Below are 15,654 nucleotides of genomic sequence, written 5' to 3'. Positions count from 1 at the left end.
TGACTTGTGTATGACCTTGTTTTCCCCATTTTTGGACTTTGTGCTTTGGCTTCGCCTCTTCTGCTTCAGTAGCTGTTGCACATATACCTGTAGATATTGGACAGAGAGTGTAAATATTGTTTTGTTTGGTGCTTTGGTGTTGGATAATGGTGGTAGGGAGTGACTGCCATTTTTGTTGGGTGTGGGTTTTGCTTCTGTTTATTTGTCAGGTAGGAAAGTCTGATATATGTTTCTTTTGTTTGTTGGGATTATTTAGTGTGTATTTTTCTTCCATTAGTGTGGATTTTGTTTATTGTTTTGGCCTGGGTCACTGCTGAAGACATTGCACCAATAAGATTGTTTGTAAATAATATCCTCTGTGAAATACACCAAAAGGAGACTTCCATTTGTGCTTTTGTTTGTTTTATTGCTATTCACTTTTTACAGCTTACATTCTGTTAGCAATTTATATTTCGTTTTCCTTGTTATGGCCTCACAGCCTGGACGTGGTTGTAACAAATGCTTAATTCTTCTGAGGAGATCTTCATACTCCACACGCACTCCAGTTGCATTGGATAAAAGTCCAATTACGCATTCTGACATTGAAGTCATAGCAGAGAACTTTTTTTTGCTGGTCTTGCAAAAAGTGAGTGATGGTGATTCCTGCACTGATGAGGACATCTGCAAAATCCTTGATTTATATAAAAAGGAGATGCAGCCTGCTAAGTCCAGTTCATCTGAAATATGTCAGGCAAGCCAGACTGTGAGTTTGCATTCAAGGGTTCGGAGTGATGAGGTCAGCAGCTGCACCTCCTTCCCAGTACTCAGAGTCTGAAATCAGCAAAGCAACAATGAACTCTGGGAGATCCCTTACCACAGACAGTCAGGTAGTGAGTGACGTCCTTCCCACAAACGCATCACTGCAGATGGCACGAGGTACAGCCACCCAAACTGATTTGAACCTTAGCACAGGACAAAGCTCTCCATCAGTGTCATCAACAGACTTGAAGTGTGCTGCTGCTAATATTACAGTTGTTGATTCTTTGGATAAGATTGTTGAATCAAGTGTGATAGGGAGTGACACTGACTCTACTACAATATTTATTGCTCTTGATTCATTTTTTTGTAGCCTAAGTGGATCTGATATTTCAGAAGTTCCAACAAACTGTGGCTTGTTTAACAGGGTGTGTAGGTATCTTCAGGCCAAATTCTGCTTTTAAAGAGCAGTCCTCTATCAAATGCGAGAGCCAGCCAACCTCCCACCACTCTGCTTTGCAGCTCTCTAATGACCATGGTGTTTCCCTGGTTGATGATCTTATTGTAACATACACAAACAATATAATCAATGAGATTATAAATGTTTATTACTCAGAAATATAATCTGAGTTTTAAGAACCTGTGAGACCTAAAGGTTCAAAAGAGATTCTAGTCTCCCACCATGAGCGCATGGTATAATGGAGAGTTTGGAAAAACTCGCAAGTAGCAGAGCTTCATCCAGGAGCAGTGTGAAGAACTGAGATCTAGGAGGAAGGAAGGACATTTCATTCTCTAAGATGGACACGGTTTTTAATAAGATATTCCTGTAGGCTGCTCTTCAAATCAGGTTGAGGGATTTTTCAGCAAGGAGTTCCAAAGTAAAACAACACAGGTTGTCAGTAATTTTCTCCTGAGAACATGAGAGAAATTTTCTGCCTCTGTCTCCAAACAGTGTTCCAAGGTTTCCAGCCCAGCTGTGAGGGGGGCATGTATTTATTCCACAATAAAGGACAGAGTAACTGACAGCTGTTTCATGGATCCAATCTGTGTGCTGCTGAAAAAGAACTATGGGTTCCGTTTCAGTATTCCAAAGAAAGTTACTAATATCAACGTTCAGTTGAAGGTAGGTATAATTTTTTATATACCTCACACCAGTCATGTGAAATTACATAATACACTGCTGTTCCACAGATCACTGGAACAATGGATTATTCTGAAGGAGCACTATTGGCTACTTTTGTGAATGCTGATTGTTCAATTTGCTTTGTTTAATTCTTGCTCTTCAAGAAGTCAAATAAAGTGAACCCTGTTGGCCTGGTAGCTGATGACCACAAGCCCAGCCCCTCCTCTGGACATCTTCAGGACTATAAGTCTATCAGGCAGAATGCTCGTGTTTCATAAGCATTTTATTATGGTGACTGATGCTGCAGTTCTGATTAATCTTATCTTTTGCAGCTTCACACATAGAACAAAATGCTTTTACATCCTCTAGAAAAAAAGGCCGTAAACTTCTGCCTCGAAAGTGTTCAGCGATCTCCAAAACCATGCGAGCCTCATTCAGATGCATGGCTAAACCATCATAAACACTGGTTCATTGATATTGATGAATAAAGGCTTTCTGTAGCTCAATCCTGGATTAGTATTTATTTAATAATATGTGGATTCTTCTTAGTTAGGGTGTCGTTGGGAGCGAAACACTTGAAACCTGATATTCCATGTCCCTCAGAAATTTCAAACTTTTTTTTTTTTTAGGTTTGATTGTGTTTTAAATGTTTTAATATACCATCTAAATAATTCTGTGATTATTTGTATTTGTCTATGTGATGTAAATGCTTGAGACCATAGGCTACAAAATACAAGACTCAGGTCACTCCCACTGTCCTGCTTGGAAATAGAGACCAAGATAAAAGACAGCTCAGAAGTAAGTAAAATTTTCAAAGCTCCAGAAGGGCATAAAGATCAAATCTGGACTCTGGATACATAAGAGATACAATGGGGAGCTCATAATTGAAGCTATACAGTCTGCTAAACAAATGTTAACAGCAATGGCATCAAAACTGCAGAGACATACAAAGGAAGCAACAGCCAAAAGAGTAAATGCTTCTTCAGCAATGAATCAACCAAAGCATACTTTCAGTAGCAGTGCATCATAACCCTCACTGTGTATCCACCCAGAGATAAAACATCAGCACAGAAAGAATATATGGGAGAATGACTCATCACAGAACACCAGTGCTCAGTGGTTAGAAGATCTCAAAGCAGAGCACCACAATCTCCCAGAGCAGGAAATGGTCAGCTTTACAAAAGCAGGTATCCAAAAGTGGGTCAGAAACATGAAGAACGTGGCGGCCACTGGCCCTGATATGATCCACGCCTACAGGCTAAAAAAATATATAGCTCTGCATGGCTGACTAGCAGAACAAATGAACTACCTGCTCCCATCTGGGCTGACTAACAGAAGAACCCCCACTAGGGCCAAACACCATCCATCTACAGATCAGTAACCTGCCTGTCCACAACATGGAAGATTCTATCAGGAATATTAGCCACCAAGCTGAATGATGATATATGTAATTTTATGTCTGCCTGTGTGTCCGTCTTCCCTGAATTCCAGGTTTTGCCTCTGCCTCTCCGGTATCCCTCATCCCAATCCACACCAGGTTTCCTGGTGAGCAGAGCACCATATAAAAGGAAGAGGAAGAGACAAGGGCTCAGCTTAGGATTTGTTGGAGAAATGATTGTTGTTGATAGTGTTGCTGCATTTTGATCTTGTTGGTTTTGCTTTGTGTGTATGACTTTGGATTTGCCCCTTGATATACAGTTTTCTTGGTCCCTTTTGGTTTGATTGCTGTATAATGCATGTTTTTTTGTATCTTGTATACATGTCTTGTCCTGTACATAATGACACACTGGTTGTAGGGAGTGGCTGCCACTTTGTTTGGGTGTGGGTTTATCTTTGTTTATAACAATGTATTCATTGTATGTTTCTTTTTGTTAGCTTAGTCAGTCATCTTTTTGTTTCTAGTGTGGTTTTGTTTGTTGTGTAGGCCTTGGTCACTCATGATGCGATTGCACCTGTTTATTGTCCTTAAAGACCAAAACTTGTAAATACACTAGATCTTTGCTGTCAACTTTGTCTAGTTATTCATTCCATTACTAATTTCTACTGCTGTAGAAAGAAAGAGACAATGACTGGGTAGGTGATGCACCTACCCAGGACCTTCAGCAAGAATCATGTCATTTCAACTGGAAAGGTGTGGTTGGCTAATAGTACAAATAGAAAATGTCTTCAGACCTGGAGGACACCTACTAATACCTTGAAGAATCCCTATCACACGGGAATCATTAGGCAGCAATGAGATGGATGGCAACATTCAAGTACCTCTGTAGGGTAAGGCGAGTCCTCAAGACTCAGTTGACTGGGAACAATAAGATCATGAGCATAACACGTATGCCATGCCAGTGATCAGCTATCCAGCAGGCATGATAAGTTGGCAAAGAGAAGAACTGCAAGCTGCCAACATCGAGACTAGGAAACAATGTATGGGACACTCCACCCAAAAGCTGCAAACACCAAAAGGAATGAGGGTGAAGTTGACTAACCAGTTGACTAAACACCATCTACCTGTAACTCCATTAAAAAAACCATCTACCCGTACCGTCATCTAAAACACCATCTACCCGTATCTCCATCAAAAACACCATCTATGCATACCTCCATCAAAAACACCATCTATCTATACATTGTGGTGGAATTTTGGATATACAAAAAGTCAGACGTGATTAAAAGAGTAATTTAATAAGGAAAATAGGACATACAGAACACAGCTGTGTGAGAACTAATGCTCTGAAGCAAAAGCTCTAAAGGGGTAGACTGGCTCTGCTCCTTATACCTAAACTTCACCCCCAGAGAGGGGTGCTCTGTAATCTGTTTACCCATTCCCTGCTCCTTATGCCTAGACTTCACCCCCAGAGAGGGGTGCTCTGTAATCCTGTTTACCCATTCCCTGCTCCTTATGCCTAGACTTCACCCCCAGAGAGGGGTGCTCTATAATCCTGTTTACCCATTCCCTGCTCCTTATGCCTAGACTTCACCCCCAGAGAGGGGTGCTCTGTAATCCTGTTTACCCATTCCCTGCTCCTTATGCCTAGACTTCACCCCCAGAGAGGGGTGCTCTGTAATCCTGTTTACCCATTCCCTGCTCCTTATGCCTAGACTTCACCCCCAGAGAGGGGTGCTCTATAATCCTGTTTACCCATTCCCTGCTCCTTATGCCTAGACTTCACCCCCAGAGAGGGGTGCTCTATAATCCTGTTTACCCATTCCCTGCTCCTTATGCCTAGACTTCACCCCCAGAGAGGGGTGCTCTGTAATCCTGTTTACCCATTCCCTGCTCCTTATGCCTAGACTTCACCCCCAGAGAGGGGTGCTCTGTAATCCTGTTTACCCATTCCCTGCTCCTTATACCTAGACTTCACCCCCAGAGAGGGGTGCTCTGTAATCCTGTTTACCCATTCCCTGCTCCTTATGCCTAGACTTCACCCCCAGAGAGGGGTGCTCTGTATCCCTGTTTACCCATTCCCTGCTCCTTATGGCGATGAACATTCCTGCAGTACCAGAGCACTCACCAGGACAGACACAGTTTGCAAGATAAGCCTAAGCCTAATTCCTCTTTTACGACACATGCGAGGTCACGACACATGCAGGTCATAAGGCAACATTCCCACAGTCGTTTTGTTCACACAATATACAGAGACAGAGTGTGCAGACTGAACTATTCATATAGGATTATATGATGAAAGGATTAACATGATTATATATGAATCATTACATACGAATCACACGATAATACATGATCGAATAATATTTTCCATCACAACATCCATCAAAAACACCATGTACCTGTACCTCCATTAAAAAAACATTTACCTGTATCTCCATTAAACACCATCTACCTGTACCTCCATCAAAAACACCACCTACCTGTACCTCCATTAAAAAAAACACCTACCCATACCTCCATCAAAAACACCATAGACGCATATCTCCATCAAAAACACCATCTACCCATACCTCCATCAAAAACACCATCTACCTGTACCTCCATTAAAAAAAATTTACCTGTGCTTCCATTAAACACCATCTATTCGTACCTCTAACAAAAACACCATCTACCCGTACTTCCATCAACAACACTACCTACTTGTACCTCCAACAAAGACACATTAAACTTACATTACTTAGCTGATGCTTTGTTCCAAGGCAACTTACAACAATGACTGATTATAACTTGAGTGTTAAGAGCTTTACTCAGGGGCCCAACAGTGGCAGGGCTTGAACCCACAAGCTTCTGAATACAAATCAAGTAGCATAACCACTGAGCTACCACCACCCCACCATCTACCCCTACCTACATCAAAAACACCATCTATCTGTACCTCCATCAACATCTTGGTCTAGGGAAAAGGAATATACCAGTATGTTGTCAAGGTAAACAACGATGGATATACCCAGATCTAATTAATCTTCTGAAGTCTCAGGGCATTTTCTCTGTTTTTGCATACTTTCTTAAATTCACTTTAAAGGTTCTTATAGTGTGATACCCATATGTTTTACATGAAAATGTTTAGACAAATCTCAGCTCTATTCCTAATGAGGTACCATTTGACCTAGAGTACTGCATAAAGAAATATCAACTGTTTGAAATAAGTTTACCAAACTGTTTGGGTCACAAATGTAGTGAAATAAAGTAGTATAGAAATATGTAATAAATGTAATAAATGTTTAAAATGAAATTTTGTACAATCATTTATTGATTAAAAGTGAGGTCTGTCACATTACTTTCACCAAATCATAGCAGGAATGACATAAAATATGACTGAACAATGACTTTAAATTAGATATTAAGCCTTGCAGAATATCAAAATATAAACCTTCATGTGCACAAATGAAATTTGAGCAATATAACTATAACCAAAATATGCCAAAAAACAGAAAAGTCTCATCTGCACAGAACAGTATTCAGCATAGCCAAAACATGTCAGTCCATCTACATACTAAACTACCTTTCACACTAAAACTTCTACAATGTAAACTTTTGCTATTTGACAGTTAGTTTTCTTAAACAAAAGTCATGACTATTGTATTACAAATCAATTTCACGAATTATGCGCAAAAGCAGCAATGAGGATATTTCACCAGGAGGGTATTAGGAACTCTGTGGTCCCAGCAAGGCTTCAGCCTGCTGTCCTTCTATATGTAGAAGACACTGAGGTGGAGGTGGAGGGGTAAATATACTCCTGCTCTAAGGCCTGCTGAATATACTGCTCCATCACTCGGTTTTCCTACTGAGATAAAAGGTAAACCTTACACTGAGGAGGGCAGTTGTTATCCAGTAGTTTGACGGAGCAGTCGGTTTTTCTGTGTGGGGGAAGCTGTGTGGCCTTTACTGGGCTGAATACCTCAGTGAGGTCTTGATAGAGAGCTGGGATGGAGATGTCAGACTCAGCGCTGGACTCTTGATGGAGGTGAACTGGGAGGGCAGGACCACTGAGGTGAGGCTGTGATGTGGCAATGGGGTGAACATTCAAGAACGTTGTTGCTCTACCAGGAAATGAGGGGGTGGTGAGTGTGTAACCAGGGTAGTCCTCAACTGATAGGATGAGAGGTGTGTAGTGTGTAGTGTAGTGTAGTGTGTAGTGTAGTGTAGTGTGTAGTGTAGTGTAGTGTAGTGTGTAGTGTAGTGTGTAGTGTAGTGTAGTGTAGTGTAGTGTGTAGTGTAGTGTAGTGTAGTGTAATGTAGTGTGTAGTGTGTAGTGTAGTGTAGTGTAGTGTGTAGTGTAGTGTAGTACGGTCCTGGGCAGGAGTACGTGTGTCCCTCCTGCTGGACAACCAGCCTACCATGACAAGAGGGGGAATCACTAACTAATAAAGAAACATATTCTGTTTGGAGGGCGCTGGTCTATGATATGATAAGATCAGAAAAGACTTTATTATCATTGTACTTCTACAACAAAACAGGTAGCTCACAGCATCAAAAAAAATAAATAAATAATAGAAATAGAATGGAAATAGAAATATAGACATTTGGAGGGATACACATGTATACAGCTGACTTGAAAAAATGAAGTGTAAACAGGAAGTGTAAACAGTGAGGTGAGTGTAGGAAAATGGAGTGTGCCATTATGGGGGCATAAACTTGTTCTCTTTGCTAGGAATGAGGCGTTTGCTTTTTCTTATTTAGTTCATTTAATCAGGGTAATGATACACTCACCACCACAAGAGGAATGAATGTTAGTTGGTGTTGGTGTAGCTGCAGGGAGAGTAATCCATCAAACTGGACAGCAGGGAGCGACATAATCCACCTCAGCAGGAATAGAGAGAGAGAGAGAGAGAGAGAGAGAGAGAGAGAGAGAGAGAGAGAGAGAGAGAGAGAGAGAGAGAGAGAGAGAGCGAGCAGTGGGGTGGGGTGTAACTCAGATTTGCATTACCATGGCTGGGTGATTCTCTTTCTCCCAGAATAGAGCCACACTTTCACCAGATGTTCTGATCTGTTTCGATAAGCTCAGGCACAAGAAACTGCCTGGTAACATTAATAAAGATCTTAATTTCTTATAAAAGAGCAGACAATGTCCAAAATGAAGCTTTATTTCTGTGGAAGTAACAGAAATGCCAGGACACAGAACAGAATACAAACAGAGCTGCTGCATTCTGCTCTCCTGCACTGGTCAGAACTCCCTCCTTCACCTCTGAGACATCCACAGTCCAGTTTACCACTCACACTGAGTTTAGTGCCTCATCCACGAGTCACCCATAGTGATACATTCTAATGAAGCTGTCATTCAAAAACCTCTTTGACTTTATAGCGACTACATACACACACACACACACACACACACACACACACACACAACCCTAAGCTTCATATTTCAGAAATGGATCATTTTTAAATCTTTAATTACTTTTCCAAGACTGTGTTGCTGTAAGGACCCAGGTTGCCATGGCAATGGACTCCATTCTGTGTGATTGTAGCCACATTGTGATGTTACCACCACGCTGGCCCTGGACATTCAAAATAGCTCTGTGGCCAGTGATGTTTTTCACTCTCCTTACGTTTGTCAGGTTAAGTCCAGACAACATTGTGTTGACCTGATAGAAACGTACTTGTAAAAAGGTTGCGTGCAGCAAACAATACTGAGGTGAACACATCACATGAATACATTACATACTTCCATATATTTATACTGCAGGTCTTTTACTTAAAGACAGATAAACTAGTAGAAGTGACATCGTGTTAGATTTCTGTGTCTAATGTAGAGAAGTGTGTTTAGTAGAAGTGGTTTGTGTGTGTGTAGTGATTTGATTAAAGTCTGAGGCTGAGACGTTTGCTTATAGTTCTGCTTTGCTTTCTGAGTGTCAGGTTTCACTAACTGTAAGTTATTTTTAATCATAGTGTGTAAAGAAACATAAGAAACTAATACAGAGACGCCACAGAGAGTATTTGGTAGACGTGTAATAATACAGAGAAGCCACAGAGAGTATTTGGTAGACGTGTATTAATACAGAGAAGCCACAGAGAGTATTTGGTAGACGTGTATTAATACAGAGACGCCACAGAGAGTATTTGGTAGACGTGTATTAATACAGAGAAGCCACAGAGAGTATTTGGTAGACATATATTAATACAGAGAAGCCACAGAGAGTATTTGGTAGATGTGTAATAATACAGAGACGCCACAGAGAGTATTTGGTAGACGTGTAATAATACAGAGAGGCCACAGAGAGTATTTGGTAGATGTGTATTAATACAGGGAGGTAACTTTGCATGTACAGAACCTGCAGTGCTCTGGGAGTGTTTATAGTCCTGTGAGTTTAACACTTCATGACTGAGAGCTGCCTGCCCCAGCAACTTCACCCACAGCAACCATGACTTTGATCCCCATCTTCATCTGCACGCTGGTCCTCTGGACTAAAGGTAGGATTTAAATAAGTTGAACGAATTAAATCAGATAAAATCACTTAAAGTCAGTGAATGATTACATATTTTAATCGTAGATGGACATATTCCCTTTCTTATTCCTGCATTTTTTTTCATCCTGAATCCAAATGTCAGGTCATTGTAATTCTCTGATGTTCTGTCATGATTCATAATGACTTCATATTCATTGTTTTTTCCCCAGAATCCATGTGTCAGGTGACTGTGACTCAGACTCCTGCAGTGAAATCTGCTCTTCCAGGAGACACAGTCACCATCAGCTGTAGAACCAACCCTGCAGTGTATGATGATGACTGTCTAAACTGGTACCTGCAGAAACCTGGAGAAGCTCCTAAACTCCTGATCTACTATGCTACTAGCTTACCGTCAGGAATTCCAGATCGTTTCAGTGGTAGTGGATCTGGATCTGACTTCACTCTGAGCATCAGAGGAGTCCAGACTGAAGATGCAGGAGATTATTACTGTCAGAGTGCACACATCATTAGTAGTAGCTGGGTGTTCACACAGTGTTGGAGAGTCGTACAAAAACCTCCCTCAGTCAGACTGCACAGAGACTGCACTGCTGCAGCTGGGACCTACTGCAGGTGTTGAGGGGGAGGATGTGATACAGAACAATAACACACTCTGTGGAGGAGAGATGCCCCATCACACTCACTCACTACTGAACAACACACATCTATAGAAAATAATTCTTCTAGGAAGCACAACACACTGACTCATGACAGTACAATGTTAGAATTGACTTTTATTTTGTATGTGTTTGGTATTACATCTGAAAAACTGTACAAGCTGTATGTAGAGGGTTAAACATATTATCTATGCCCATGAGCTGATCCAGGATCAGTGTATCTGGTTCCTCTTCAGGCCTTCAAGCTCTGACTGAGTCTTTAATCCATTCAGACAGCTGCAGCTGAAAAAAATTATACCCCATTTTTATTTTTCCTCTGGAGAAGTCATCAATCTGCTGATGGAGCTCCTTCCAGTTTCCTCTGTTGTGTCCAGTTTACCCCTGTCTCTCTCCAGTTTACCCCTGTCTCTCTCTCCTGTTTACCCCTGTGTCTCTCTCCAGTTTACCCCTGTGTCTCTCTCCAGTTTACCCCTGCCTCACTCCAGTTTACCCCTGCCTCACTCCAGTTTTCTGGTGCCTGTCCCCAGTTTATAATATAATAATTTACTATACTAAGATTAGTAACACCTATTGTCATGAAACCTATAGAAACATACAACAGTACTAATAATTAGACTGTACTCTTCTGGATGGAGATCTCAGTGGTGTAACCCACTGACTTCCAAGTGTCAGAGTGTAAACTACCCAAACATCTGCATGATAGTAATAGTTGTGCACAGAAACCTCCTTCAGTTGTAGACTCAGAAACTGGTCTGATATCTGCTAATTAGCTGATAATAGCTACTTTTTAGCTGCTAATTCTGCACTCAGCTCAATTAATCAACTACAAACCATTACAGTGCTGGGCAGCTTTCTCTTTTCATTAAAAGGCGGGGCAGTGGTAGCTCAGTAGTTAAGGTGCTTAAGTTGTAATTGGACGGTTGTTGATTCAAGCCCCACCACTGCCAAGTTGCTCTCAATTGCTTAAGTTGTAGTCAGTCACAATTCACTTTGGATAAAACCATCAGGTAAATGTAGGCAGCAAACCTCACTTGCTTTCTTCCAAATATTAACAAAAACAGACTAAAACTGCACAGGAGAACATAAAACTAGTTTTCCCAAGATGAATCTCACCTCTTTGGCATAATAATAAGAATTGCAGAGATCCATAGTCATGCTAAAACTTGAAAAAATGCAACTGAAGGGAATATATAGTTGCCCAATATAACACACACACAGAGAGATGAATCATATTCCAGGACCACAAATGCACAGTGTGGATGAGACCTCACCTGGAGTTATACAACATGTACAATGATTTGTGCAGCTAGTGGTCAAAACCTTGCTGAAACACACTGGAAATACAGTCAGTGATCCCAAAGGTAACAGAAGCAAAGTAAACAAAAGAAACATAAACAAACAGCAAAAACCTTCAGCAGGAGAAATCCACAGTAGTTAAAGACCAAAAAGCTTGTAACCACAGCAAACATAAACTACACACAAAAGATACATAAAGATTAAAACACAGGTTACATGGAAATGGAGACAAAACACAAACTCCTTAAAGGAGAAAAAAAATCAATAAACACCTACACACAGGCACACACACACACACACACACACACACACACACACACGTGTGTGTGTGAGATGCATAATGATAATGTGATAATGAAAAGCATACATATCACAGTCTGAATGCCTGTAGCAGCTCAACCACACAAACCACAGAGAAGGAGGAAGTCCTTTCTCCTAAGGAGTCCCCACGTCAGGAATCCTTTCTCCTAAAGAGTCCCCATATCAGGAAGTCCTTCCTCCTAAAGAGTCCCCATATGAGGAAGTCTTTCCTCCTAAAGTGTCTCCACATCAGGAGGTCCTTTCTCCTAAAGAGTCCCCACATCTACCAGACCACTGGAGTGCTGTCTGTTCATGTACTTCCACACATCCACTGATATAAATCACCATTACAGAACAGAGAGTGAAGGGCTGCTTCTGAACTGTACTGGATACACCTGCACCTCCACACTGAGAGACACAAGATTATCAGAACATTTACATTTAACTCATTAAGATGTAAAAGTGGGGACAGTCACATTAATGCTGTTGACCTGCAGGTGAAGAGCATGAGACAGTAGTTACGTCCTGTGTCCCCCTGTGTCATATGTATGTGTGTGAAGCTCTGTTCTCTCCAGTTCCAGTTACCCAAGACCCAGTCCAGAGTTCCTCTACAGATCTTCATACTCACTGTCCAGTCCTGAAGCAAGGCCCTGCCCCAAGGAGGGATATAAGGAAGTGTTTTGGAGGAAGAAGAAAGAGAAAGATGATATTTTGGACACCTGTTTGTTCTAGTGATAGTTCTGATATTTGATTCAGTGCTTGGTCTCTTTCTCCCCTTACTCTGATTCTGAGCTTGTTTGATCCCTCTAACTTGGCCACTGTTGTAAATTTGTATATATTATTTACCTATTTGTATATAGTAGGTATGTATTTGTATATATTATGTATCTATTTGTATATAGTAGGTATGTATTTGTATATATTATGTATCTATTTGTATATAGTAGGTATGTATTTGTATATATTATGTATCTATTTGTATATAGTAGGTATGTATTTGTATATATTATGTATCTATTTGTATATAGTATGTATGTATTTGTATATATTATGTATCTATTTGTGTGCTCTGGTAAGTAGGGAGTGGATGCTGTTGTGTTTGGGCCCTGGGTTTTATTGTCTGTGTTTTCACTTACGGGGTTACTGTAGTCTTATCTTAGTATAGGATCTTAGTATAGAATGCTATACTGCTAATAGAGAAATAATAAAATACCTACAAACTCACACTGAAATGGACAGAAGCATTCAAGTATGTGATTGTTCATTCATTCATTCATTTGCTGTCACGGCCCGAGTGCCGCAGGGCGTTGAGCAGGACGCACAGACTCCCTTGACGATGTGAAACATTTAATGAAATAAAACATAAACGACATGCGTGGCACTCACACATAATAACACTAATAGACAGGAACACACAAACAACAACGACAACATAAAATGGTACAAACGTTGGGTTATACTAACAGCGGCTACACACTCATTGACACTAACATTACACTAACACTAACAATGACCAACCATGAGGCCCACACTGACAGGGCTTTAAATAAACAGACATACACTCAACGTGAACCCCGTACAGGTGCGTGCCATCATGTAGGGGGCGTGACAACAAACGTAATTTCCCCCCAAACCACATGACTCGTGAAGGGGGAGCATTCTGTGACATTTGCTAAATACATTTTTTATTCATTATCTAATCTTACTTACTAAAGAAAATAATTTTTATTCAATCTTGATACTGTGTTATTGGCAATTATTTCCTTTTCCTTTCTAGATAATGTTCAGATATTAAATGAAGAACTGAAACTATTATCTAGTAATGTGAATACCAGTCAGAGTGAAAGAAAGCGAGAGCAGTGGGGTGAAACAGATTTGTGTTTACAGCCCTGAGAAACCTGCTCCTTCCCAGAATAGAACAACACTTTTTGCAGATGTTCAACTTACATTAGCCAAACTTACTCAAGCACAACATACCCCAGAACAACACACTCCAGTACAAAGAATCTTACAGTGTAGATAGTGAATAATAAAATAATACAAGAACAGACCAAGTTCAAAATGAAGCTTTACTGAACTGAAAACAAAACTCAATAATTAAAACCAGCCGAGTGGTGAATTAAGAAAAAAGAGCATTCTTCAGACTATAAGCTCCATTGTTCAGGGCTGTGTAAGTGTGTTACATCACATTACAACTGACTGAGGTCATCATGGAAGATGGTAGAGCTCCTCCTCCTCTTCCCTAAATGCAGCACTAAGAGTCAGTGAGCTGCTGTGGCTGTAACTGCAGTTCTGTTCTTCTACTCTGGTCAGAACACTCTCCTTCACATCTTAGACATCCACTGTACAACTCACCAGCGCCCCTTGTGGAAAGTATGTAGACCGCAGGCACAACAGAGATCCTGTACAGAGGAGCGATTGAGAGCACTACACCACACACACTTTTAGAAATATTTACATAAAATATACTAGATACTTCTTATTTATCATTCTCTATAAATCTGTTCATCAGTTCCATTTACGCGTGGGCAACTGTGCCTCATCCACCCTCACACTCAGCAATGGAGCTCCTCAGGGTTGTGTCCTAAGCCCCTGCTCTACTCACTGTACACCCACGACTGCACAGCCACTTCCAGCTCCACCATCATTGTCAAGTTTGCGGACGATACCGTCATCATGGGCCTGATCTTGGAGAACGATGAGAGGGCCTACCTGGAGGAGATTAAACACCTGGAAAACTGTTGCCAGGGAAATAATCTCCTCCTAAATGTCAGCAAGACAAAGGAGCTGATTGTGGACTGCAGCAAGGAGCAGGAGCGGCACTATCAACCTGTGAGGATCAATGGAACCACGGTGGAGAGAGTAGACAGTTTCAGGTACCTTGGTGTTCACATCTCGCAGGACCTGTCCTGGTCCCGCCACACCAACTCCCTGGCAAAGAAGGCTCGTCAGCGTCTTCACCACCTCAGATGCCTAAGAGACTTCAGACTGCACTCCAAGGTACTGCGGAACTTCTATACCTGCACTATCGAGAGCATCCTTACGGGGAACATCACAGTCTGGGAACAGCACCAAGCAGGACAGACAAGCACTCCAGAGGGTGGTGCATTCAGCAGAGTGCATCACTCATACAGAACTTCCTGACCTGTAGACCATTTATTACAAGCGGTGCCAGACCAAGGCCAGGAGTATTGTGAAGGACCCCACCCATCCCAACAACAGGCTCTTTTCTCTGTTGAGGTCAGGGAAGCGCTTTTGCCCTCTGAAGACCAATACAGAGAGACTGAAGAGGAGCTTCTTCCCACAGGCCATTCGGGCCCTGAATCAGGGCAACTGATACACTGTGGGGACCACCACCACCATGTGACTGTAAATCTGTAAATTTGTACATTGTGTATATATACATATTGTACATATATACAATATATGTATAATATATACATATTATACATATATTGTACATACATTGTTTATATACAAAACCATTTCACTGCGAGTTATAATGTTTTTGACTATGTACGTGACAAATAAACCAAACTTGAAACTTGAAACATTCACTCAGCTGCAGACCATCCATCTGAAATGTTTGTGCGAGTTTGCCCTGAGATCCACCAAGTCTTCCTCCATCACTGTCCAGTAGAGGTTAGGCACATCTTTGCTGACCTACCGTAACACTCCACATCAGGGTTGCAGTTGCGT

At 41.2% G+C, this 15,654-nt stretch overlaps 1 long non-coding RNA gene across 1 annotated transcript; it reads left to right on the top strand.

The window, feature by feature from the left end:
- The first annotated feature begins 561 nt into the window (after window positions 1-561).
- LOC118240938 (uncharacterized) lies at window positions 562-3,482 on the top strand. Its single transcript, XR_004775720.2, has 5 exons — window positions 562-730; window positions 1,688-1,858; window positions 2,023-2,656; window positions 2,911-3,045; window positions 3,350-3,482. It is a non-coding gene; the product is annotated as an uncharacterized LOC118240938 (long non-coding RNA).
- Window positions 3,483-15,654: the final 12,172 nt, after the last annotated feature.

Source organism: Electrophorus electricus, chromosome 4 (assembly GCF_041902795.1).
Source record: "Electrophorus electricus isolate QZ-2024a chromosome 4, ASM4190279v1, whole genome shotgun sequence".
Taxonomy (NCBI): domain Eukaryota; kingdom Metazoa; phylum Chordata; class Actinopteri; order Gymnotiformes; family Gymnotidae; genus Electrophorus; species Electrophorus electricus.
The sequence above is the reverse complement of the archived record's forward strand: the minus strand, read 5'-3'. Positions and strand labels throughout refer to the sequence as shown.